Here is a 26,660-nt window from a genome sequence, read left to right on the forward strand (position 1 = left end):
CTTCCTTCTCATATAGCTGTTCTATCTTAGTTAACTTAGTTATCCCTCTTCCCTTCAACGCTCCTATAACCCTATTTAAATTTGTTTCATTATCTCTATTTATTACATAAAGCGATGATAGTTTTGATTTTTATAATCCTATTTTCCCCTGCCATTTTTTCCAAGTTTCCATAGCCCCTTTCACGGGACCTATTAATTTATCTAAGTTGCTCCTATTCCACTTTATAAAAATTAATTCTCTATTATTCATCCCGTTTATCTGTTTTTTCAGTTTCACCCATTTATTTTCGAATAATTGCAGTTCCATTAATCTTTCAATTTGAAATGCTTCCCTATACAGCTCCAAACAAGGAACTCTACCCTCTTTTTCATTCGGTATTAACCACTTTTTCCTTATTCTTGGTCTCTTATCTTCTTCAATCCAAAGTTTTTTACCCACTCTCTAAACTTGGATGCTGTACCTGAAATAGGTACATCATTTTGGGAAGTATCATCATTTTCAGGGTTCTTATTTTAGAGATTCTCCTTAGCTTTTTTTCTTTCCAGCTCCTCATCTGTTTCAGCATTTTCCTCCATATTGATCTATAATTCACCTCCTCGATTTTCGGTGGGTTTCTCAATAACCAGATTCCCAGATATTTGATTTTCTTTAATCCTAACTTCAACCCTGATTCTTTCCTAATTTATATCTGCTCTCTCGGACCTGTATTTAAAGACATAATCTCTGATTTTTCCATATTGACCGACAGTCCTGATTCCTGTTTAAACTCTTGTAAAATATTTCTTATACCTTTGATCATCTCCATTGGGGTCTGGGTCAGATTTTAAAAAAAAAAATAACTGCAAGAGCTTTTAACTCACATGCCAGTGTAATTCCTATTATATAAATTCCTATTATTTATACAACTACTTAGACACCTATTTAGATACTTGCTTAGATTCCTGTCATTAACTTTAACTGAAAATTTTATTGTAAGATATACCACAAACATCACAAATAGATAAGTGTTATTATTACTGTTATTACTATTACTATCAACTCAATTTAAGTTACTATACTCTTATAAGTTAATTCAATTTAATTCAAGTTAATATTAATATAGTATGTGATATAGTATTGAAATAGTATTAATATTACAAATCTATATGTATTTTTCCCCTTAAACTTCTTTCTTTTCATTTTTTTTCTTTTTTTCATATAGACTCCATATATTAATTTCTTTGTTCTTTGTCCTTTCCTCTCTTCCTTCTTACCCTAACATTTATCTATATCTTCTACTCCTCATGGTAAAACATATCTATAGAACCATATAAGTACTAAGTTCATTATTTTGTTATATTATTGATTGAATATATTCTCTTCCTACAATTTAAATATATAGTTTAGATTATAAGATTATAAGAATGTTAGACTAGGTTATAATATATAGGATATTAGAGATTAGATAATATTTAATAAATATAATAAATATAATAGTGTTAATAGAGTCGACATACTTACAAACAGTGCTTGAATCTAAGAGCTTACAACTTGAAGTACAACTTGAAACCCTTAACCCCTAAGTTTCTAATTTTCTAATTGTGTATGTATTTACAGATTTATTTATATATTTACAGCTACTAGATTGAAACAAATATTATATTATTGCTTATTGTTTACTGGAAATTACTGTTCATATGTAGTTGATATTAATATAAGAAGAAACCTTATTATAAACTGTTTAATTACAGATATATATAGACTTCCAAATATAAAAATATTAATAGTTAAAAGTTGAAAAATAACAGAATATTGTGTGGAGGATTTAGTGAATGGTGACCTGGGATAGAATTTTTTATATATTAGAAAAGCAAAACAAAATACTGAAAGAAATGTCAACCACCAGTACAACCACAATGACTATAAAACAGCGGTCCCCAAACTACAGCCCACGTGACAGATGCGGCCCGCTGAGGCAATTTATCCGGCCTGCGCCAGTGCACGAGATTTTATCAATAGATATAATAAGCTCCTGAATCTCCTGTCCACTCACTGCGGTCTGCTGATGAGCAAGGAGGTGGTACAGAGGCAAGCGGCGGGGAGGAAAGTGGGCCTGCAATTGACCCCTTTCTTTGCTGCCTTTAGAGAGAGAGAAACTGTTGCTGCCCTATGGCAGAGCAGCAACAGTTCCTCTCCCTAAAGGCAAGAAAGAAGGGCCAATTGCAGGCCCGCTTTCCTCCCCACCCCTTGCCTCTGCACTGCCTCCTCCCCACCTCCTCCTCTGTGATGAATGGACGGGAGATTCAGAAACCCCCCTGAATTCGCCCGAATGGAGGCAGCGGCGGCTTCAAAAGACCAACAGCTGGTCCTTCTCAGCGCTGCGTTGCTGCAGCCTCCAAGCTCCACTGCTGTCCCCGGGCACTGTTACCTCTAAGCTGCACTGAGAGAGAAAGAGAGAGAGAGCGCAGAGGGGGGCTTGCCAGTCCACGGCCCCCTGGATGAGCGGGCCCGCATGGCCCCAGCACTGGATTTTGCCGTCACCTCCGCCCCGTCCGGCTCTCCAGCTACGAGGCAGCAGCCATATCCACCCCTTTGCCCTCCACAGCACCCAGCACCTGGCCCCATGCCACTTCTGCCTCCTGGTAGCGTGCCCGACCTCTTCCTGCAGGAACGGGTGGTGAAGTGGAAGTGGTTGGACTTATCTACATGTGCGCCTGCTGACTGGGAAGAGGGGAAAGAAAAAAAATCTGTGCCTCCAAAGAGGGGAGGGGGGAAAGAAAGAAAAAAAAGAGCTCCAACTTGGCGGAAGGCAGGAGGGGAGAACCGAGCGTGCCGCAGCAAGTTTGCTTGGCGAAAAGGCAGCTACTCCTTTCTGGGGCTTTTTTTTATCCCCCTCCACCACCCCTTTCCGAATGTCATTCACTGCTTAGGAGCGACCCTCTCCCGGGCGCAGATGAGGGGAAAGCTGTAAGAGCGAATTTGCAAAACCAGTTCAGCCTCTTCTTTGCCTCCTTACCGACTACTGAAGAAAAAAGAAGCTTCGTTGGAATTTTGGCTCTCTGCAGAGACTTTCCCCACATAAACTAGTCGCAGTGCCAAGGGGTGTGCGGTGTAAGCGAGGCTCTTCCTGCAGGAACGGGTGGTGGGGTGCCGCGAATGGCCGCACTTGAAGGTCGCCAGGGCGCCATTGTTGTCATTGTCGCAGCGCAAAGCCACGCAGTCCCGGATCGCTCGCTTCTCCGGCCAACAAAGCCGGCTGCTTGAGAAAGCACATTTGAAAAGCACGCATTTAAACAGCACGCTGCTTTCCCGGGCAGCTGGCTTTGTTGGCCGGAGAAGCGAGCGATCCGGGACTGCGTGGCTTTGCACTATGACAATGACAACAACAGCGCCCTGGCGGCCTTCAAGCACGGCCCTTTGCGGTACCCCACCACCCATTCCTGCAGGAAGAGGTCAGGCATGCTATCGGGAGAGGGAGGCGACGTGGGGCCGGGTGCTGGGTACTGTGGAGGGCGAACGGATGGATGTGGCTGCTGCCTCTTAGCTGGAGAGCTGGACAGGGTGGAGGCGACAGCAAAGTACAGTGCTCTCCGCTCTCTCTCTCTCTTCCTCTCTCAGCGCAACTTAGAGGTAACAGTGCCCGAGAAGGACCAGCTGTTGGTCCCTTGAAACCACCGCCGCCTCCATTTCGGCAGGGGCAGAGGCGACGGCGAAGTCCAGTGCTGTGGCCATGCGGAGCCGCTCATCCAGGGGGCCTTGGACCGGCAAGCCACCCTCCGCTCTCTCTCTCTTTCTCTCTCTGTTGGTGTATGAGAGAGAGAGAGAGAGAGAAAGGAGGGGAGAGAGAAAGAAAGCAAGAGAGGGAGAAAGCAAGATAGAAAGAGGGAGAAATAGAAATAGAGAGGGAGAGATAGAAAGAGAGAAAGAAAGCAAGAGAGAGAAAAAGAGGGAGAGAGAGGGAGAGGGAGAGAAAGAGAGAGGGAGATAGAAATAGAGTGAGAGAGAGAAAGAAAGCAATAGAGAGAGAGAGAAAGAGAGGGAGAGAAAGAGAGAAAAGAAGAGAGAAAGGAAGAGGGAGAGATAGAAAGTGAGAGAAAGAAAGAGGGAGAGAGAGAGGGAGAGAGAGAAAGAGGGAGAGATACAAAGAGGGAGAGAGAAAGAGAGAGAAAGAGAGAGAGGGACAGAGAAAGAAAGAAAGAGAGAGAGAGAGAAAGAGGGAGAGGGATAGATAGGGAGAGAGAAAGGGGGATAGATGGAAAGAGTGAGAGAGAGAAAAAGAGAAAGAGAAAAATGAGAAAATGATGGAGAGGAAACGAGGGAGAGGAAAATGAAACAAATGAGAGAGAAGGGTGAAAAGAGAGAGGGAAGAGAGAAGTGGAGAGGAAGAAGGGAGGGAGGGAGGGAAGGAAGGAGAAATGGAGGGAGTTTAGGACTTCCGGTCTGGAGGAGACCGCAGCGGGATCTCTTTGGCAGCGCTCTGCCCCGAGATCCCTTCTACCCCCTCCGAAGGTCGCAATCGCGATCGGATCGGGCTCGGATGGCCTGATCCCAGAACAGGGGGCTCCCCTTTGCCCGAGGAGCCGTCGCCGAGACTCCGGAGGCAGTGGTTCGCCCCGCAGCTTCGGAGACGGGAGAACCGATCCTCTTTGCTTAGGAGGATCGGCCAGCGCTTTCTCCCCTTACCCAGTGGGAAGCAAGAAAAAGCTCAAGAAGTGAAAGTATCATAATTAATCTGACCGAAAAAGAATACACCAGAGAAAGGACCTAAGGTAAAAAAAACCCCTCTTTTTGTTTCATGTTTAAAACCAGAAGACTTGATCGCTGCGAAAGTTCTAAGTGAAAGTTTTTTCCTTTTCAATAAGGCGAAGGTGAAAGTTTTTTCCTTTTTTTGGATTCATCCGCAAATAACAGCCGGATCTAATTTTTTCACTTTCTTTTTTTCCATCTTGAACTTGAACTTTGGAACTTAGAAAATACTTCTTTTTACTTTATGGATTAATAAAATAATTTAAATTTGATATGACTATTTAGAAAATTTAAATTGCTAAAGGAAATTTGTAATGATGATTAGAATTTGTTTTTGATAGATCGTTAAAAACATAGTGTTCCGGGCTTAAATTCTGACAGTGGAGGAACACAGCCTTGCTGCCTTTTTTCTCATCTGGTTGTCTTTTTTCACAATAATGAAATAACCCAATAACTAGAAAATAAATGGAAAATAGAAGGAACTGAAACACTAGCTATTCAACCTTTCCTTTGGACTATTTACTCCTGGATTAACCTATTTGGATTACTTGCTGAGCGTCTTTGGATTACAGTATTTGCTGATTGCTTTTGGATTATTTGCTGAGAACTTTTTAACATCTGCCTTGCTGTACGAATTTTAACCTGACTCCATCTTGGGATTTGCTTCTCTGCTCCTGTCTTGAACTTGGAAAATAAACTGACTCCATTTTAAGCACAAGAAAACTACTAATTTGACTTTCCCTTTGAACTTGAAATTGGAACTAAACATAACTTTATCCTTTGATACTTGGATTTACATCCCTTACTCTTCAGCACAGCTACTGGACCTATAAGAAGAATATAAGTATATAATACTGATATTGTGTTTTTTGAATAATTATTCTTTTTTCCCCCCTGATCTCTCTTTGATTCTTTTCTTTCTCTTTTCTTCTGTGCACTGCTATTTTTAAAAGAAACCTGATTTGAAGCATATGCATTGTTAACAAACCTTGGTTCCCTGCTCTATTTTAATTAGCTGAATTAAAATATCACCTCCTTTTTTTTTCTCTCCCCTAGAACAATTTTCTCCACTCCTTTTACTAATTTTCTCTTCTCTCCTCTCTCCCTCTCCTTTTTGTTTCATAATTTTCCTTTTCTATGCTCTCTTTTATTTTTTATGAATAGCTAATATCTTTCCTTTCTTTTATTTATCTTGCCCTTCTACTAGACTACTTATTTTTAACTCTTACTTTTCTCTTATTTTTTTAAAAAAGTCTTACACATGCTCCTTTTGGCATTGCATATTTAAAGTTTCAAAAATAACAACATACTTTGAATTTTGTTGGTAATTGAATTGGTATATATAGTCATATTTCAAGGGAAATTGTTAACAAAATAGATTGAACAGATTTGGAATTTATAGGAATTCTTTTCCTTTTACTACATATAAATTGAAACTAATTTAAACTAATTCAAACTTTAAACAGTGGATTCAAATTTGACAATGTCAAGTACCTCAACTTTTGTTAAAACGGTTAAAAAACAAACTACAGCAACAATTCCCTCTCCACAAGGGTCACCGCATCCTTCCCCGTCGCACCAGGTGTTAACCATGACTACCAAGGACAAAGACAAAGATAAAACAATGCAGCCTAATTTTGCAACACTACAAGAAACTCTAAATACTTTGAAGGACTTTATGTTTAAATCCCAAGAAGATGCTACCCAACAAAGAGAGGCCATAAAAGAGGATGCAACACAACAAAGAGAAGCTATAAAAGCAGACCTGGCAGAATTTAAAATGGAGATGGCTCAATTGAAAGTTGATATGGGAGAGATGAAAGACCAGATAAAGGAGATCCAACAAACACTACAAGAAAGTGATGACCGAGTTAAAAAAGTTGAAGAGAAATCTGATAAAAATGAAAAAAGAATGGACTACCTTGAAGGGAGAGCTGATGCAAGATACAGAAGATATGATGAATCAATCACTCAGTTGGAGATGCAAAGTGCTTCGTATGGACTACGATTTCAGAATATAAAAGAGGAAAAAGATGAAGATTTAAAAATGACTATGGCCGAAACTATTGGAGAAATACTCCAACAGGATCCCACAGCACTACTGAAAGAAATCGATGAAGTTTACAGAACTTCGAATAGTTACATTCGTCGCCACAACCTCCCAAGAGAGATACACATCAAATTCACCAGAAAAGCCTTGCGAGATGACATACTCCATTGGTCAAGAAACGCCAAACTCCAACATCAAGGAGTTGAAATAAAAATATTAAAACAAGTTCCAAGAAGCGTCAGAGAAAGCAGAAGAGATTACCACTTTCTAACTAGAATTTTGATCAAAGAAAATATAACTTACCGTTGGCTTATTCCACAAGGTCTTTCTCTGACATGGCGCTCTACAAGATACAAATTGGAAAATGTAGAACAAGCCATGTACTTTTTTGAAAATAGTGGCATCAGCCGCCTGGACTATATAGATAAGCAACAAGTGGTTGAACAACAACCAGTTCAACAACAACCAGGGGAAAAATTAGCAACCCAGCAAGAAGAAGATCTGGGGGCTACTGCTCAGGTAATAGAGCAGGACCAAGGTGCCAGAAGAGTTCAACCTCAGCGAGAAACCAAAAAACCTACTAAATGACAACAAGTAAGGATTTAAAAATCTTTTCTGTAAACGTCAATGGACTTAATGAACCAAGGAAAAGGAAACAATTTTTTTCTAAAATTAGAAATCAAAATGCTCAAATTGCAATATTACAAGAAGTGCATATTAAAAAAAATAACCAAAAATTACTGTCGAATCCCAAAATTGGAAAAATGTATGCTGCATTAGCAGATCAAAAAAAAAGAGGTGTAGTGATGTATGTTGAGAATTCTATAAATTCCAAACAAATATTTAAGGATAATGAGGGTAGAATATTGATTGTACAAGTTGATATTGAACCTAGACCTCTAGCTGTTGTTTCTATCTATGCTCCTAATGAAGATCAAATGACATTCTATAAAAATTTACATCAAACAATAATAGACCTAGCTATTGAAAATGTATTAATAATAGGTGATTTTAATGCTATCGCGAACAGACAATTAGACCATTCAGGGGGGGGAGGTAACAATAAAAGGAAAAAAAGGAAAAAAACAAGAAGGAATTTGCTACCTAACACTTTTCAAAAAATGAAAGCGGAGCTATTGTTAAATGATATTTGGAGGGAAAGACACCCCCATAAGAGACAATATACCTTCTACTCTAACCCCTATAAAATTTGGACAAGAATAGATATCGTATGGGCACCAAAAATGGTTGCAGAACAAATAAGAGAGGTAGAGATAGACGTTAATACATGGGCCGATCACAATCCAATAGTGGTTTCTATGAGAATGAACAACAAACAGAACAACTGGTGGATGACTAGAAACATATTAAATGATAAGAAATATAAGGATTGGATCGAAAAGGAACTAAAAATATTTTTTGAAATCAACAAAACTTCAGATACCACTTCACAGAACTTATGGGATACAGTTAAAGCTTACATAAGAGGATTAACAATATCCTACATAGCAAAATATAACAAGGAAAACAAATTAAAGTATGTACAATTAATAAATGAATTAAAACAATTAGAATTTTTATCGCAGCAACACATCAAGAACAGAGACTTAAAAACAGAAATAAATGTAATTAAACATAAAATTAGAATCATAGAACAAAACCAAATAACTGAAAAAATTAAAAGAGCAAAGCAACACTATTTTGAACACGCAAATAAACCAGGCAGATGGCTAGCATATAAACTTAGAAAACAGAGCCAATCAAAATTAATTAAAAAACTAGAAGACAAAGATGGTATAATAAAATATGATACAGAAGGAAAGGCAGACATTGTGTATAATTTTTATAAAGATCTATATGCTAAAGATAATGTTAGCGAAGATGAAGTCTTTAATTACTTACAAGCTTCAAAATTACCACAAATAACAGAAGACCAACAGGCCACCATGGATGGACCAATAACAATGGAAGAACTCCTAACAACAATTAAAAAACAGAAAAGCAATAAGGCCACTGGCCCAGACGCCATACCGGCAGAATGGTACAAGATAGAAAATGAAACAATAAGAAACCACATGTTAGAAACTTTCAATCTATGTAGACTTGAGGGTAACATTCCTAAATCTTGGTCAGAATCACTGACAACTTTAATACACAAACCGGGTACAGACCCAGAAAAAATTAAAAACTATAGGCCCATATCATTATTAAATGTAGATTACAAGATATTTATTGCCATTTATGCAGACAGACTCAAAAGAGTTATAAATGGAATAATACACCAAGACCAAAATGGGTTTCTACCAGGGAGACAAATTAAAAATAATCTCAGAACAGTAATAAACACACTAGAGTATTATGAACAATATCCAGGCAAGACAGCATCTTTAATGTTTCTAGATGCTCAAAAGGCCTTTGATAACGTCAATTGGATATTCATAAAAATGCAATTAAATAAAATGAGATTTGGCCCAAAATTTGTTAACTTAATAGATACTATATATTCAAAACAAACAACCGACATAATATTGAACAATAATCGATTACCAACACTTGATATAAATAAGGGAGTTCGCCAAGGTTGCCCTATATCACCATTGCTATTTATTATGATTCTTGAAACTCTATTAATTAAAATAAGAGCGGATCATAAAATAAAAGGTTTAACTGTAGGAGATGAAACTTATAAAGTTCAAGCCTTTGCAGATGACTTAACGTTCATAATTGAAGAACCGATAACAACAGTTCCTACTTTACTGCAAGCTAAAGATAAACAAAAGCAAAACACATTTTTTAACTAAAAATATGAACAAAACACAAGAAATTAAATTAGAAAGCATTTCTGGAATAAAGACTGTAAAAAAAGTAAAATACCTAGGAATAAATTTAACAGCGAAAACAATAACATTAAAAAATGATAACTATACAAAATTACTAACAGAAATTAAAAAAGATTTAGCAATGTGGAATAACCTGAAAATATCATTTTTAGGAAGAGTTGCAACAATTAAGATGAATATTTTACCCAAGGTTTTATTTCTCTTCCAGGTAATTCCAATAAATCCAGGGGGAATTTTTTTTAAAACTTTGACAAACCTAGTTAAAAAATTTATATGGCAAGGGAAAAAAGCAAGGATAAAAATAAATTGTCTAGAAGATATCAAAGAAAGAGGAGGATTTGGCCTTCCAAATTGGAAATTATATTATCAGGCTGCTGCATTAACATGGGTCAGAGATTGGATAACTCTAGAGAACAAAAGAATATTAAACTTAGAAGGACGTGATCTCATGCTTGGATGGCACGCATTTGTATGGTACGACACGGAAAAAAATCACTCATATTTTAAAAGGCACACATTAAGGAAGTATCTACTAGAAGTCTGGAAAGACATAAAGAAAAATCACTTCTTAAATATCCCAGAATGGCTAGCCCCCCTAGAAGCAATAACGCATCCAAAGTCCATAAAAGATAAGAAAATATCTTATAGATATAAAGAACTACTAAACGACCAGATGAAGCTAAAATCTAGGATTAAATTACAAGAAGAAGGGATAATAATAGACTGGTGGCACTATGCTCAGATTCGATCTAGATACCAGAAGGATAAAACTCTTTATATTTTTAATAAAAGTAAGAATTTGTTAAGCAATCTAATTACTACTAATCCAATAAAAATGATAGGGAAAATATATAAATTCCTCATTGCTCATAAAAATATAGAGTTGACTTTAAAAGATACTATGATAAGATGGTGCAGAAATATTGGCAAAGAAATAGACATAGACACATGGGAGAAAGTTTGGATTAATAACTGGAAAATGACCAAATCAGTCTCAGTAAAAGAAAACCAAATCAAAATGTTCTATAGATGGCATCTCCCACCAAATAGGATAGCAAAAATGTTTCCCAAAACATCCCCATTATGCTGGAAATGTAGGAAGGATATAGGAACCTATTACCATCAATGGTGGACATGTGGTAAAGCTAAAATATACTGGAAGATGATCGAGAAAATATTAAAAGAAATAGTAAAGCAAGATATAGATAATACCCCGGAATTCCACTTATTAGGAGTTACCAATCAGACTTACAAGAAAGAAATTCTTTACTTAATTATACACATATTAACTGCGGCTAGAATAATATATGCGCAAAATTGGAAGGGGGAGGAAATCCCCAAGGAAGAAGTTATAGTTAAAATATTAGATTGCGCTGAAATGGACATGATGACAAGACGATTAAATGATCAAGAAGATACTAAATTTTATGAAACATGGAACAATGTTTATAAATGGATAGATAAGAAAAAATAAGATATATACATTTATTTTTAGTTAATTTTTTGTATTTGTTTTTACCTAGGTGATAACAATATTAATATTAGTTTAAAGGTATTTTTTGATGATTATGATATAGTAGTTTATGTATAAGTAACATATTAAGAATTTTGGTCTATATACGTATAGTAGTTGAAATTAGTTTAAATGTTTTGTTTGATGAATATGGTATATTAGTATAGTAGGTTTTTTTTTATATAATTTTATTTATTGATTTTTAACAATTTTAAAATCACACAACATAAAACAGTGCGTAGTGAAATGTGAATTGTGCCCACCACCCCGACATACACACATTCCCCACCACCAAATTGGGGGTATTTCTTTTATAATCCACTTAACCCAAGAGCAATATATCTGTCTACATATTATAGAGTGATTCTAGTTTATTTCTTGTAGCTTGGTCTCGGATTCTACTCGTCATATATCGTCTTACCTTGTCCCACCGTCCCATCAGCCGTCCCAAATCAGTTTCATTATCCAAATTTATCCTTTTTTCCATAATTTCAAATTGAATATGATCCACCATGTACCTATACCAATTTTGCATTGTCCATTTTGTCGCATCCTTCCAACCCAAAACTATTACTGCCTGAGCACTTTCTATTGCTGCTTTTTTTATTTCTCTAAATTCTCCCATCGCATTGCTTTTTACTAGTACTGCCATTTCCTTAGTGATTGTCCATTGTATATTTAACATTCCATTGATATCCTCTTTCACTTTTTGTCAAAATTCCTGCACTATCGGGCATTCCCAAAACATATGCATAAACACTCCTTTGTCTTGACACCCATGCCAACAATTCCCCCTGACATTCTGCTGAAAATGTGCGAATTGAACGGCAGTAAAATACCACTGAGTATTAGTATAGTAGTTAAGATTACATTAAAGGTATTTTTTGATGACTATGCTATATTAGTTTACGTATAAGTAACATATTAAGAATTTTACCTAATATCTACATTTGTAAAACCTTAACCCAAAATTACTAGACTTTTTAACATTTAACATATATTCAATTATGTATTCTTTTTTTGTACTTGAATGTATACTTTCAAAAGAAGCGGGGGAAATACACCCCCACTTTGTGTTTAATGTTTGTATGTGTGTTTGTCTATTTTATGAAAATTAATTAAAAAATTGTAAAAAAAAAAGAAAAAAAAGAAATGGAGGGAGTTTAAATTTACTTGTTACTAAAGAAGTATAAATTACTTAATTACTTAATTACTTCTTCTTTATTTTAAATATTGTATTTGTTCCCGTTTTGTTTTTTACTTTAAATAAGATATGTGCAGTGTGCATAGGGATTTTTTCATAGGTTTTTTTTATAGTCCGGCCCTCCAACAGTCTGAGGGACAGTGAACTGGCCCCCTGTGTAAAAAGTTTGGGGATCCCTGCTATAAAAGGAGGCAAAAAACAGCATGTAACAGGGGCAACTGGGGTTTCAACCCCAGTAAGCCAAAGGTCTATAGAAGATCTATTACAAGCGGTGTGCCACAAGGGTCTGTTCTGGGTCCTATTCTTTTTAATATGTTTGTGAGTGACATAGGGGAAGGTTTGGTAGGGAAGTTTTGCCTATTTGCCGATGACTCTAAAGTGTGCAATAGGGTTGATATTCCTGGAGGGGTCTGTAATATGGTAAATGATTTAGCTTTTCTAGATAAATGGTCAAAGCAATGGAAACTGCAGTTTAATGTTTCCAAATGTAAAATAATGCACTTGGGGAAAATGAATCCTCAATCTGAGTATTGCATTGGCAGTTCTGTGTTAGCAAAAACTTCAGAAGAGAAGGATTTAGGGGTAGTGATTTCTGACAGTCTCAAAATGGGTGAGCAGTGTGGTCGGGCAGTAGGAAAAGCAAGTAGGATGCTTGGCTGCATAGCTAGAGGTATAACAAGCAGGAAGAGGGAGATTGTGATCCCCTTATATAGAGCGCTGGTGAGACCACATTTGGAATACTGTGTTCAGTTCTGGAGACCTCACCTACAAAAACATATTGACAAATTGAACGGGTCCAAAGATGGGCTACAAGGATGGTGGAAGGTCTTAAGCATAAAACGTATCAGGAAAGACTTAATGAACTCAATCTGTATAGTCTGGAGGACAGAAGGAAAAGGGGGGACATGATCGAAACATTTAAATATGTTAAAAGGTTAAATAAGGTTCAGGAGGGAAGTGTTTTTAATAGGAAAGTGAACACAAGAACAAGGGGGGCACAATCTGAAGTTAGTTGGGGGAAAGATCAAAAGCAACGTAAGGAAATATTATTTCACTGAAAGAGTAGTAGATCCTTGGAACAAACTTCCAGCAGACGTGGTTGGTAAATCCACAGTAACTGAATTTAAACATGCCTGGGATAAACATATATCCATCCTAAGATAAAACACAGGAAATAGTATAAGGACAGACTAGATGGACCATGAGGTCTTTTTCTGCCGTCAGTCTTCTATGTTTCTATGTTTCTATTTACACTAGAGAAAGCTGGGAAAACAGAAAATACAACATTGTTACAAACCATGAATTTAACATTAAATACAGTACAAAAAACCATGGTTAAATTACAGGAAATGATGATGCAGAATCATGCTGAATTAAAATCTGATACCTTAAAATTAAATACTAGTATGGAATTGATGAGAGGGGATATCAAGCAACATAAAGATCAAATCAAAACAGTAGAACTTAAGACAGAATGCAATGAGAAAAAAATAGAAAAAGTAGAACAAAAAACAATCAAATCCCATAAAGATCTTGAGTATCAATTAATAAATCTGGAAATGGACAGGGCATTGTATTTCCTAAGGTTCCAAAACATTACAGAAATAAGAGAAGAAGATATAGAAGATAGAATAGCGGAGTTGATAGGAGAAATACTCCAAAAAGATAAAAATGAAATCAAAAATGAAATTGATGAAGCCTACAGGATTCAGACAAATTATGCCTGGCACCACCATCTGCCCAGGGAAATACACATTACATTTACAAAAAAAAGATAAGGGATAGCATTTTTATGGCCACAAGAGGGAAGATTTGGTCATACAAAGGAAGGGATGTTAACATACTCAAGCAGGTACCTAGAAGAGTTAGGGAGCAAAGAAATGATTACAAATTTTTGGCAGCTACTCTAAATAAAAAACATTTAAATTTTAGATGGATCATTCCAGAAGGAATGGTAATAACCTGGGAGGGAAGGAAGATTAAGGTAGATACCTTAGAAAGAGCACATGAAGTAAATGAATAATTACAAGGTATAGAGGAAATAACAGAGACAGAAAGTGAGGATAGATTAGAAGGAATGAGCCAAGAGGATAGGCAGGAAGAGAAGGAGGAGGAAGGAAAGGAAGGACCCAAAGAAGTGAAAGACCAAGTTCAGAAAGAGGAGAGATTAAGGACCAGAACGCAGACAGCAGCAAAAGCTAAGAAGTAAAAAGAAAAAAAAAAGAAAAACAACTAAAAGAAACAACAAACTAAACGAATGAATAAAGAAATTAAATTAATTTCAATAAATATTAAAGGATTAAATTCCCCAGAGAAAAGAAGAAAAATATACTCAAAATTAATTAAAGAAAAAGCAGATATTATATGTCTCCAGGAGACACATATAAAAGAAACAGAAAAAAAATACCTAGAGAACCCAAAATTGGGGGTATTATATGCATCATTAGGAAACAAAAAGAAAGGAGTAGCAACATACATCAAAAAAGAATTAATAGCAAAAGAAACCTATTCAGACTCGAAAGGAAGATTTTTGATTACAGAAATCAAATTAAATGAAAGAAAAATAAATTTAATAAATATGTATGCCCCAAACAAAAAACAAAAGAATTTTATAAGAAACTACACGACAAAATAGTATTTTAGAGAACAAAAATATTTCTATAATAGGAGATTATAATGGAATTATAGATAAAAATAAAGATCATAGGAAAGGTAAAAATAAAAATACAAATAGAACTACGCTGCCTAACACATTTAAAGATATGGTAGAAGAACTAAACTTGACAGACCTATGGAGGCTAACACACCCGAAAAAAAGCAATACACATTCTACTCAGCACCACATGGATCTTATTCAAGGATAGATATGATATGGGCAAGTAGTGAAATGTTACAAGATATTGAAACAGTCGAAATAGATACAAATATTTGGGTGGACCATAACCCATTAGTTGTGACCTGGAAATGGACTAAAAATCATAATAAAAGATGGAAGTTAAATCTAAATACAGTGGTACCTCATGATACGAACCCCTCGCCATACGAACAATCTGAGATACGAACCTGGGGTTCGGAAATTTTTTGCCTCTTCTTACGAACTTTTTCCGTCTTATGAACCCGCCGCCACCGCAGAGAAGCCCCGCTGCCCGGCTGTTGCTTTTTGAAACAGCCAGGGGGCTTCTCGGTGTCCTCCTGAACCCGAACACCAAACCCAAACTTTCGGGTTCGGTGTTCGGGAGGCCGTCAAGAAGCCCTCCGGCTGTTTCAAAAGACGATAGCCAGGCAGCGGGGCTTCTCGGTGGCCTCCCGAACACCAAACCCGGAAGTTCGGCAAAAGTTCAGGTTCGGGAGGCCACCGAGAAGCTCCGCCGCATGGCTGTCACCTTTTGAAACAGCCAGGGGGCTTCTCAGCATCCTCCTGAACCCGAACGCCAAACCCGAACTTCCAGGTTCGGCATTCGGAAGGCCGCCGAGAAGCCCACCAGCTGTTTCAAAAGGTGACAGCCGAGCGGCGGGGCTTCTCGGCAGCCTCTCGAACACCAAACTCGGAAGTTCAGCAAAAGTTCGGGTTCGGGAGGCCGCCGAGAAGCCCTGCCGCCTGGCTGTCGCTTTTTGAAACAGCCGGGGAGCTTCTCGGCATCCTCCTGAACCCGAATGCCAAACCCAAACTTCCGGGTTTGGCATTCAGGAGGCCACCAAGAAGCCCCCTGTCTGTTTCAAAAGGTGACAGCTGGGCGGCGGGGCTTCTCAGTGGCCACCCGAACTTTTACCGAACTTCCGGGTTCGGCATTGGGGGAACACTGAGAAGCGCCCGGCTGTTTCAAAAGGTGACAGCCGGGCGGTGGCATTTTTTTGCATTTTTTTTCGTTGCACGCATCAATTCATTGTTTCCGAACACTTTTCAAAGGTAGCCCCATGTACAGAGCATTACAGTAGTCGAGCCTCGAGGTGATGAGGGCGTGAGCGACTGTGAGCAGTGACTCCCGATCCAGATAGGGCCACAACTGGTGCACCAAGTGAACCTGGGCAAACACCCCCCTCGCCACAGCTGAAAGATGTTTCTCTATTGTGAGCTGTGGATCGAGGAGGACGCCCAAGTTGCAGACCCTCTCTGAGGGGGTTAGTAATTCCCCCCCCCCAGGGTAATGGATGGACAGATGGAATTGTCCTTGGGAGACAAAACCCACAGCCACTCCATCTTATCAGGGTTGAGTTTGAGTCTGTTGACACCCATACAGGCACTGGCACATCACTTCCATTGCTTCACTGACTGGACAAGGGGTGGAGATATAAAGCTAGGTATCATCTGAATATTGATGATACCTCACCCCATGCCCTTGGATGATCTCACCCAGCGGTTTCATGTAGATATTAAATAGTAGGGGGGAGAGGACCAACCCCTGAGGCACCCCATTTTTTTCACCATCTCTGAGCTAATCGCACATCTAGTACACCCAGAATTTAAAAGAGCCAGCATCTTCTCCTGGCACCGGATGATGGCGCCCATAGTTCTACTGGGCAGTTTAGGGGAGCAGTGAATTGACTTACTAGGAGTCATCTTCCGACTTGCTGTAGCTGTCTCCTGGGGAGGTTGGAGGTCCCAGATCCTCCCCACCTGAGGGGGCCACCTCTAGGACTTCCACACCCTTTGTTGCAGTCTTGCAGGCTTTTGCTGTTGCCTTCTCAGGTTTTTTTTCCACCAACAGGGATCATCTGAGTGTTGGTGAAACACTCAGCTGTCCGGTGCCCCTCCTTTCCATATCTAAAGGAGACTGATGATGTGGCCTTTGATCCTTGTCCCCGCCCCCTGGGACATTTGCTGTAGCCTAGGTGAAAGGTTTGCTTCAGCTACAACCCCATCTATAGTGATTTCTGACCTAGTCAATCCCCATCTCTGCTGCCGTCACATACCAATGCTGTAAATCTTTAGGGGCCTCTTGAGTGCAGCAGCCTTGGTAAATGTCCTCATTGAGGCTGTTTTTGTAGCAATCCATCAGAACTTAAGCTGAACACCCAAGCATATATGTTACTAGCAAAAATATTTAAGAAAAATCGATGAAGTGTTGGAAGTGTAGCCACATATCTGGCTCTTTTTATCATATGTGGTGGACTTGCATGCAGTGTTCCCTCTAATTTGTTTTGGGGGATGGGCGGAAAAGTATAGTGTCTGAGCGGCAGTCGCTTCGGGACTGGGCTTCACAGAAAAATAAATAAATAAATAAATAAACAAACAAACAAACAAACAAACAAATAAAAAACCCACCCTGTTTTGCCTCAGAGAATTTCAAAATAAAATACTGTACTGTGTGTCTATAACAGTGAGCTCATAATAGGGCAACTCCATCAATATCAAAATGCCACTTAAATAGTTGAGCTAGTTTCAAACTAGATTTTGATTTTCTTTTTCCCTTCCTTACTCCCATTCTTTTTCTTTCTCTTTTCCTTCCTCTCTTTCTTCTATCTGTTTCTCTCTCTTCCTCTCTTCCTCTCTCTCTCCTTCCCTCTCACTCTTTCCTCTCGGCTTCTGGGCAGGTTTGAAAAACTCTGAGTTGATGATGATTTTTAAGTGAGCGATTGCTCACTGCTCAGCTTAGAGGGAACTATGCTTGCATGGAAGCCAAAAAATATTGGATGCAAATTAAAATATGGATTGAAAATATTTTAAAACAATCTTTGGCAGTCATACAGGGGCTCCCTGGATTCCAGCCGTATGAACGGGATGGAATAAACTACAGTGGAACACTGGGTGAACCTTTCCTAACAACAGGGGTAGTTTCAGGGTGCGCAGAATTATGTCAGACATGATTATTTGTGAAGAAAGAGGTTTGGGTGTGAATAGAACTCTTGACCATGTCTTTTGGCTATATAAAGGAAAGTATCATGAGGAAGCAGTAAGAAGGACGTTCCGCAATGACAAAGTGTTCATTCTGTGCTCTAGAGATCCAGATTGCTTCCTGACTGCTTTAAAAAATACACAGATTGCTTATCCGGGACTTCTGCCAAAATGCTTGGAATGATTAATAAACCCTTATCAGAGACTTTTAATGAGCTGTTAGAATCCGACCTGGAAAACTAATTAGCCATGGACCACTGCCCAGTTCCTGACAAGATTCCTTTCACTTCTAACTGTGCAATGCTATGAACTATTTTTTATTAATATATTTTTTAAAAATATATTTTTATTGATTTTTAACAATTTTTATATCACACAACATAAAACAGTGCATAGTGACTTGTGCCCACCACCCCGACACACACACATTCCCCACCACCAAATTGGGGGTGTTTCTTGTATAGTCCACTTAACCCAAGAGCAATATATCTGTTTACATATTATAGAGTGATTCCAATTTATTTCTTGTAGCTTGGTCTCGAATTCTGCTCATCATATATCGTCTTACCTTGTCCCGCTGTCCCAACTCAGTTTCATTATCCGAATTTATCCTTTTTTCCATAATTTCAAATTGAATATGGTCCACCATGTACCTATACCAATTTTGCATTGTCCATTTTGTCGCATCCTTCCAACCCAAAACTATTACTGCCTGAGCGCTTTCTATTGCTTCTTTTTTTATTTGTCTAAATTCTCCCATCGCATTGCTTTTTACTAGTACTGCCATTTCCTTAGTGATTGTCCATTGTATATTTAGCATTCTATTGATATCCTCTTTCACTTTTTGTCAAAATTCCTGCACTATCGGGCATTCCCAAAACATATGCATAAACACTCCTTTGTCTTGACACCCATGCCAACAATTCCCCCTGACATTCTGCTGAAAATGTGCGAATTGAACGGGAGTAAAATACCACTTATGTAATATTTTCCTTCTCATTTCCCTGATTCTTGTATTTTTAATTTTCCTTATATCTTCTACTATATTTTCCATCTCTTGTACCTCTACTTGTATCTCATTTTGCCACCATTTAGTCAATCCATCAATCGTATCCCCTTCTGACTACATTAGCAATTTGTATACATTAGTTGCTTGCGCCTTTATTCCCTCACTTTTTTCTCTTATTATTTTCTCTAACCCTGTCTCCTCTCTCCATTGTACTTCTTTATTCTCCCTTTCATTAAGATATTTACATATTGCATTTATTTGTAGCCACCTTCCCTTACCTACCCACCATTCTATACAATTTTTACTTGGCCTGCCATCCTTCTCATATAACTGTTCTATCTTAGTTATCCCTCTTCCCTTCAACTCTCCTATTACCCTATTTAAGTTAGTTTCATTTTCTCTATTTATTACATAAAGTGATGACAGTTTAGATTTATATAATCCTATTTTCCCCTGCCATTTTTTCCAAATTTCCATAGTCCCTTTCATTGGGCCTATTAATTTACCTAAGTCACTCCTATTCCACTTTCTAAAGATTAATTCTCTATTCTTCATCCCGTTTATCTGTTTTTCCAATTTCACCCATTTATTTTCACATAATTGCAACTCCATTAACCTTTCCATTTGAAAAGCTTCCCTATACAGCTCCAAACATGGAACTCCCAATCCCCCCTCTTTTTCATTCGCAATTAACTACTTTTTCCTTATTCTTGGTCTCTTATCTTCTTCAATCCTATAATTTAGTTTTTTGTCCCACTCTTTAACCTTACATGCCGATAGCCTCCCCAACAGCACCTGAAATAGGTACATCATCTTGGGAGCTATCATCATTTTTAAAGCTCTTATTTTAGAGAGTCTCCTTAGCTTTTTCTCTTTCCAGCTCCTCATCTGTTTCAACATTTTCCTCCATATTAATCTATAATTCGTCTCTTCAATTTTCACTGGGTTTTTCAATAACCAAATTCCCAAATATTTTATTTTTTTAAGTCCTAATTTCAACCCTGATTCTTTCCTGATTTCTATCTGTTCTCTCGCATCTGTATTTAAACACATAATCTCTGATTTTTCCATATTAACTGACAGTCCCGATTCCTGCTTAAACTCTTGTAAAATGTTTATTATACCTTTAATCATCTCCATCGGGGTCTGGGTCAATATAATTGCATCGTCTGCAAATAAATTTATTTTCATTTCTAATTCCCCTATTCTATATCCTGCCCAAGTGTTATCTTGTCTTATCTTATTAGCTAAGATCTCTATTGCTATTACAAATAATTTTGGAGATAAAGGGCATCCCTGCTTGGTGCCGTTTAATATTTTAATACTCTGCGTTCTTTGTCCATTCACTCTACGCTTCAATTCCTTTATAAATCTCTTTTATAAAATTTCACAAAATTTCCCCCCATATTTAGTTCATTACATAATTTATATAAATAGCTATGGTTAACTTTATCGAATGCTTTATAGACATCTAATTTCAAAATTCCCAATTTCCTTTTAGTAGCAGTAGCATGGTGCCTCACATTCATTACATTTCTAATTGGTTCGCTTATTTTCCTTCCCTTCACGAATCCATATTGATCCTCTTCAATTATTTTTGGTAAAATATTTTCTAATCTATTTGCCAATATTTTCATAATTATTTTATAATCCTGATTTGCCAAACTGATCGGACGGTAAGACCTAGGCTCTCTTAAATCTTGACCCATCTTCGGAATGGTAACAATTTCTGAAAGCTTCCATGTCTGTGGGATATCACGATTTAACAATATATTATTGAACAGTTTCCCCAAATGTGGCAACAATACATTCACATAAGTTTTATAAAATTCCCCTGTAAACCCATCCGGGCCCGGTGCTTTGGCTTGTTTTAACCCTTTAATTACTCTAGCAATTTTATCTTGTGTAATTTCTGCGTTCAAAATTTGTTTATCTTCTTCACTTACTATTTTCCCAACCTTGAGGACTCCTATCTTCACTTGCTCCTCTTTATAAAAATCTTCATAATATTTCCTCATTATCTCCTCTAACTGCTCATTACCATATCTAACCACTTCACTAGTGTCCCTCAATGCTAAAATACATGATTTTTCTTTCCTCTTCTTCAGATATCTCGCCATTTGCTGCATTGATCTTGTCCCCCAGCTCTGTATTTTTTGTCGCATCATCATTCTCATCTTGTTCCATTTGATCTCATCATACACCATCAATTGTTTCTTTTTCAATTTCAATAAACTATTCCAATCTCTACTTTTAGTTAAACTTAACTGCTCTTGTATCAAATCTATTTCCCCTATCTTCCTTTCCCTCTCTCTACCCCACCTCTTCCTAATATCTGCTTCCATACATATACATTGTCCCCTCATGAAAGCATTACATGCATCCCACACAATTGATTGTTTAATACCACCCACATCATTAATTCTAAAATATTCAGATAACTCTGTTTGCAATTTCTTTTTATCTTGTTCCCTAGCAGTTACAACTGCATTATATCTCCAAATTCTTTGATTACGTTCCTGACCTATTTCCAATTCTGCCAATAGTGGGGCATGATTTGATATCCAAATACTTTTAATATCTACTTTTTTAACTTGTATATTGCCCCCCCTGTTCATTAATATGTAGTCTATGCAGCTAAATGTATGATACCTTGCTGAATAAAATGTAGTTCTGTTTAAAATATCTGCATGAAGATCCACCATATTAAGTCTGTTTAAATGTAACATCCTACTATTTGCAGTCCCATTTGTTAATTGCATATTAAAATCTCCTGCCAAAAAAGTTGAGCCCTCCATAAAGTTATCTAACTTCCTCTTAGTATTTATTATAAATTGTTTTGTTTTCACATTTGGGGCATAAATTGCTGCTAATGTCAGCTTCTTTTGATTTATTTTCCCTTTAACAAATATCCACCTTCCTTCTCTGTCTTTCTGAATTCCAACCTCTTCAAAATTAACCCTCTGATGAATCAGAATCACTGTACCTCTACTATTTTGTGTTCCTCTAGATTCAAACACCCATTTCCAATTTCTATCATTAATCAATTTATCCCTTCCTCCCCATCTTTTATGTGTTTCTGTCAAAATCATAATATCCACCTTATATTGCTTAGCCATCCTTAATATCCTAAAACATTTCAAATCTGATCCCAAACCATTCACATTTAAAACCATTATCTTACACTCCATCATAATATACCAAAATCACCCTTTTCCCCTCTTGTTTTGCCCTTGGTTTATTTCCCCCCCCCTTTCTTTACCCCTATTACCCCCCCCCAATGTGCCTCCCCCCGTGCTCCCCCCACCAAGTGGGGGGAAGACAAGAAAAGTCCTTGTCCATTCATGAGGCACATTATCTTGATTGCGTTCTCACTCAACTAGCTCCTCTTTCAACCCTTTTTAATTGTAATAAAGAAAAATCTTCTCCCCCCTCCTTTCTCCTTTAAATAATTCCTTCTTTAACTTTAACTTCTTTAACCCTCTTTTTCTCCCCCTTATACTTCCCCCACCGAATAACAAATATACAGGAATCCCAAGGCATCTCCAAGGGGGGGAAAATTCCCCCTTTTTTCCCCCTTTTTTTTACAACAAGACAAGGAGACCAAACAACATCATTTTCTGGCTCTCTTCTCACGCAGAGCCCGTGTTTTTCTCTGCTCCTTTCTGATGGCCTCCACCTGCCTGGTTAACTCCTTCAGCTGCTCTTCCCTTCGTCTTTCCTCATCGTCTGGGGTACTATGACCATCAAAAGCCTCCTCTCCTTCTTGTGCTAGTGCTCCAGTTTCATCAAACTTAATCCCCAGTTTATCCAATAAAGCCTTTCCCTCCTCCAATGTACGTGCTCTGTACATTTTATTTTCCTGGAACACCAAGATAGCCACTGGGTAGCCCCAGCTAAATCCGGTTCTGCTTTGATATAAACTGCTTGCAATTGGTTTCAAAACAGCTCTCACTCTCAGAGTTTCCCAAGAAAGATCCCTCAGAACCCTTATCTCACTTCTGTCTTGTTTAAGGCTTGTAGAAGTCTTCAAAGATTTATAAATCTTCTCTGCTTTTTTTTCACTGAGGAAAGCCACAACAATGTCTCTCTGCCTCCCGTCTCTTCTTGCTGCTGCCCAGTGAACTTGCAATAAATCTTCCAAGCTGATTTGTACACCTGCTTGTTTATTTAACCAAGCGCAGACTGCTTCTATTAATTTTGAATCAGAGGCAAAGTCCATTCTGAACCCACGCAGACGCAAATTTCTTCTTCTCTGATGGTCCTCCAGATTGGCAATTCTATCATTCATTTGTTTAATTATTTCATCATGATCCTTCACTTGTTTTTCAACTTTCTGTATCTTTCCAGCAGAGGATTCCTCCTCCTTTTTAATTTGCTTTACTTCTGAAGCCAGATCACCCATTGCAGTTTCTACTTTAATAAATCTCTGCTCAGATCCAGAACAAATGTCCAGCAATTTATCTAGTTTTTTTTCAATGTTCGCCAAGCTGGAAGCGTCTTCTTTTTTCCCTCCCTCCGCCATTTTAAGATTTATTGTACTCACTTATCACTTCCTTGTTACAGTGAAAGAACCTAGGTCTTTGCTTGAAATCATAAATCTATAAATTCTCTTTGATGTCCATAGATTCTTGTACCTCCTATTTTTTTCCTAAGAAGGATTTATAGTATTTTTAAGGGAGAGAAATCCCTTTACATTATATATTAGTTCGGAGCCAGAGGTGAGGTGCCTAGAAACCAATTCGGCACATGCACAATTATTTTTATTAATATATATTCATCTTATGCTTTCCTGGTTGGCCTTGTGTGTGAACTTATTTTCTTGGGTTTCCTAGTTTAGACAGAACAGAGCCTTTAGAAGCCTGCGGTGCCTCTTGGCTGATGAGAAGCAGTGCTCAGAAAGGAGGAGCTACTCCTTACTTGAATGCAAGAGCACACAGGACTGCTGAGAAGCAGTAACTGCTGAAAAGCAGAAAGGTTTACTCCGATGGAGGTCTACTCAAGAGTAGAGCTGCAAGCTAATTGGCCACACCCTGAAGCTACTTAAGTACTAACCCCTCTGAGCCAGGTGACCAGGAACAACACCCATCCTAAGTCATGTCTCCAGTTTTCCAGTTTGTATTGTGACTTTTGAATCTTGCATCATGAATCCAATTCCAGTTTGTATCATGACTCCTGAATCTTGACCTAGGTTTTCCAGTTTGTATTCCTCTATCTTGGCTTACGCAAATCCAGTTTGCAGTCTAGCCTTAATCTAGTTTCTGGCATGGTTGTTTTTGAATCCAGTCCTCCATTGGGACATCGGAGAAAACCAGAGCAGGTCTGGTGTTATGCGACTGCTAGCTTTGGAACTTGTGCTGAGCATAAGGAGATGTGCAGTTAACTCTAGGACTTTGTCCTGCTGATAAAAAAGGAATTAACAAATGGGAGCTTTGAACAGAGTATATTCTGCCTGTCTTGTTCTGTTTGTGTTATTATGAGAGGTTGCTTTCCTGACTAAAACAGATCGTGTTTAAATGTTTATTAAATGCGTACTTATTTGGGGCTTGGGTCTGGGACAGAACAGAAAGATTAAAATTCAATAAAATATGTGTATTATTATTAAAATTTTATTACATACCAACTGGAGATTGACCTCCACTGCCATTGCAGTAGGGGGAAGGAATTGTAGGCTTTCAGCAACTTCTCCACAAGCTCTGTCAGCAGCCGCCATCTCCTCTGTCTGCTTCTCCATCTTTCTTGAGTCTTCCCAGTAGATGGGATAAGTGGTCAGGGTTCCAGGACCCAGATAGTGACTCCGGATGGAGCAAAAAGTTTCCTTATTGTTTAGTAGAGAGTTATTTAATGTCAGGGTTCCAAGCAATAGATCCACTGCAAGCAAAAACTCCAAGGCTTTATTGGAAATATTATACTGGCGCATATCTGGTGAAAGCCAACTGTATAGGCCCCTTGGTTTTCACCTAATTAAAACTAGAAGTTTTTCTCTCAATCCAGAACAATTAGTCACATGGCCAAATCTTAGCCCTCACAGGATGGCTGCCCCAGAATTTGTTAGATGTGAATCTCTCCTCTTGAAGTTGGACTTAGGGGTTCAGTTGGGTTTGTTGTTGATGTACCTCCCTCTCAGTTGTGTTGCAACTACCCTGCCTGCATTGCTAGAGGCAGTAGTTGGGTTGGCAGTGGAGTTCCCCAGGCTAATTGTGCCGGAGGACTTCAACTTACCATTGTTTGGTGAATTTTTGGATGCAGCTCAGGAATTCATGGCTTCCATGACAACCATGGACCTGTCCCAAGTATTTCAGGTTATGACTTGTGGGGGGGAGAGACACACACTTGAACTAATGCTTCTCTTGGGGCAGTGTAGACATGATCTGGAATTAAGGGGTATAGATATTTCTCCCTTATTATGGTCACATCATTTCCTGCTGATGTTGGACTTTAAGGCACCACTTCTCCATCACAGGGAGGCAAAGCTAATTAGGAGGTTCTGCCCCAGATGCCTAATGGACCCTGTAGAGTTCCAGAGGGAGCTTGGAGAAATATCTGACTCCCTTGTCCAGCTGTATCACTGGTGGTTGTCTGGAACAGGGCATCATCAGGAGCATTGGACCGGATTGCACCTTCGCAACCTCTCCATGGTGGTGGATCCAGGAGAGCTCCTCAGTTTAATGAGGAGCTCTGGGAGATGAAACACCAGAAGAGACATCTAGAGTGTTGCTAGAGAATCAGAATCTCTGAATCTGACTGAACACTGTCAAGAGCCTTTATTAGGACTTACTTAGTGGCGATACAGGTGGCAAAATGTTCTCATTTTTCCGCACTTGTTGTGTCTGCAGATTCACACCTAGCTGCCCTTTTTAGGGTGATTCATTCCCTTCTCAATGTAGAGAGAATGGAGGCGTCCTTGCAAGATAGAGCTGTGAAATTTGTTCAGTTCCTAATGGATAAAGTTGCCCAGATTCGGATGGACCTAGACTGTGATTGAGCAATTCTGACCAAGCTGACAGAGGAAGGTCTTAGCCCTCTTGTGTGGGATGAATTTGATCCTGTGACTCCTGAGTATGTGGATAAGGATATTTGTTTGTTTGTTGATTTGATTTGATTTGATTTGATTTGATTTGATTTGATTTGATTTGATTTGATTTGATTTGATTTGATTTGATTTGATTTGATTTGATTTGATTTGATTTGATTTGATTTGATTTGATTTGATTTGATTTGATTTGATTTGATTTGATTTGATTTGATTTGATTTGATTTGATTTGATTTGATTTGATTTGATTTGATTTGATTTGATTTGATTTGATTTGATTTGATTTGATTTGATTTGATTTGATTTGATTTGATTTGATTGCCGTCCCTTTCCGTGAACTATGGGAGCGACAAGTTCCTCCATGTGTTTATTGGACCTGTGCCCCTTCTGGCTGGTTTTGCCCAGCAGGGAGGTGACACAAGGCTAGCTCCAGGCTTTGGATAACACCTCC

The sequence above is a fragment of the Erythrolamprus reginae genome, chromosome 7 (genome assembly GCF_031021105.1).
Source record: "Erythrolamprus reginae isolate rEryReg1 chromosome 7, rEryReg1.hap1, whole genome shotgun sequence".
Lineage (NCBI taxonomy): Eukaryota > Metazoa > Chordata > Lepidosauria > Squamata > Dipsadidae > Erythrolamprus > Erythrolamprus reginae.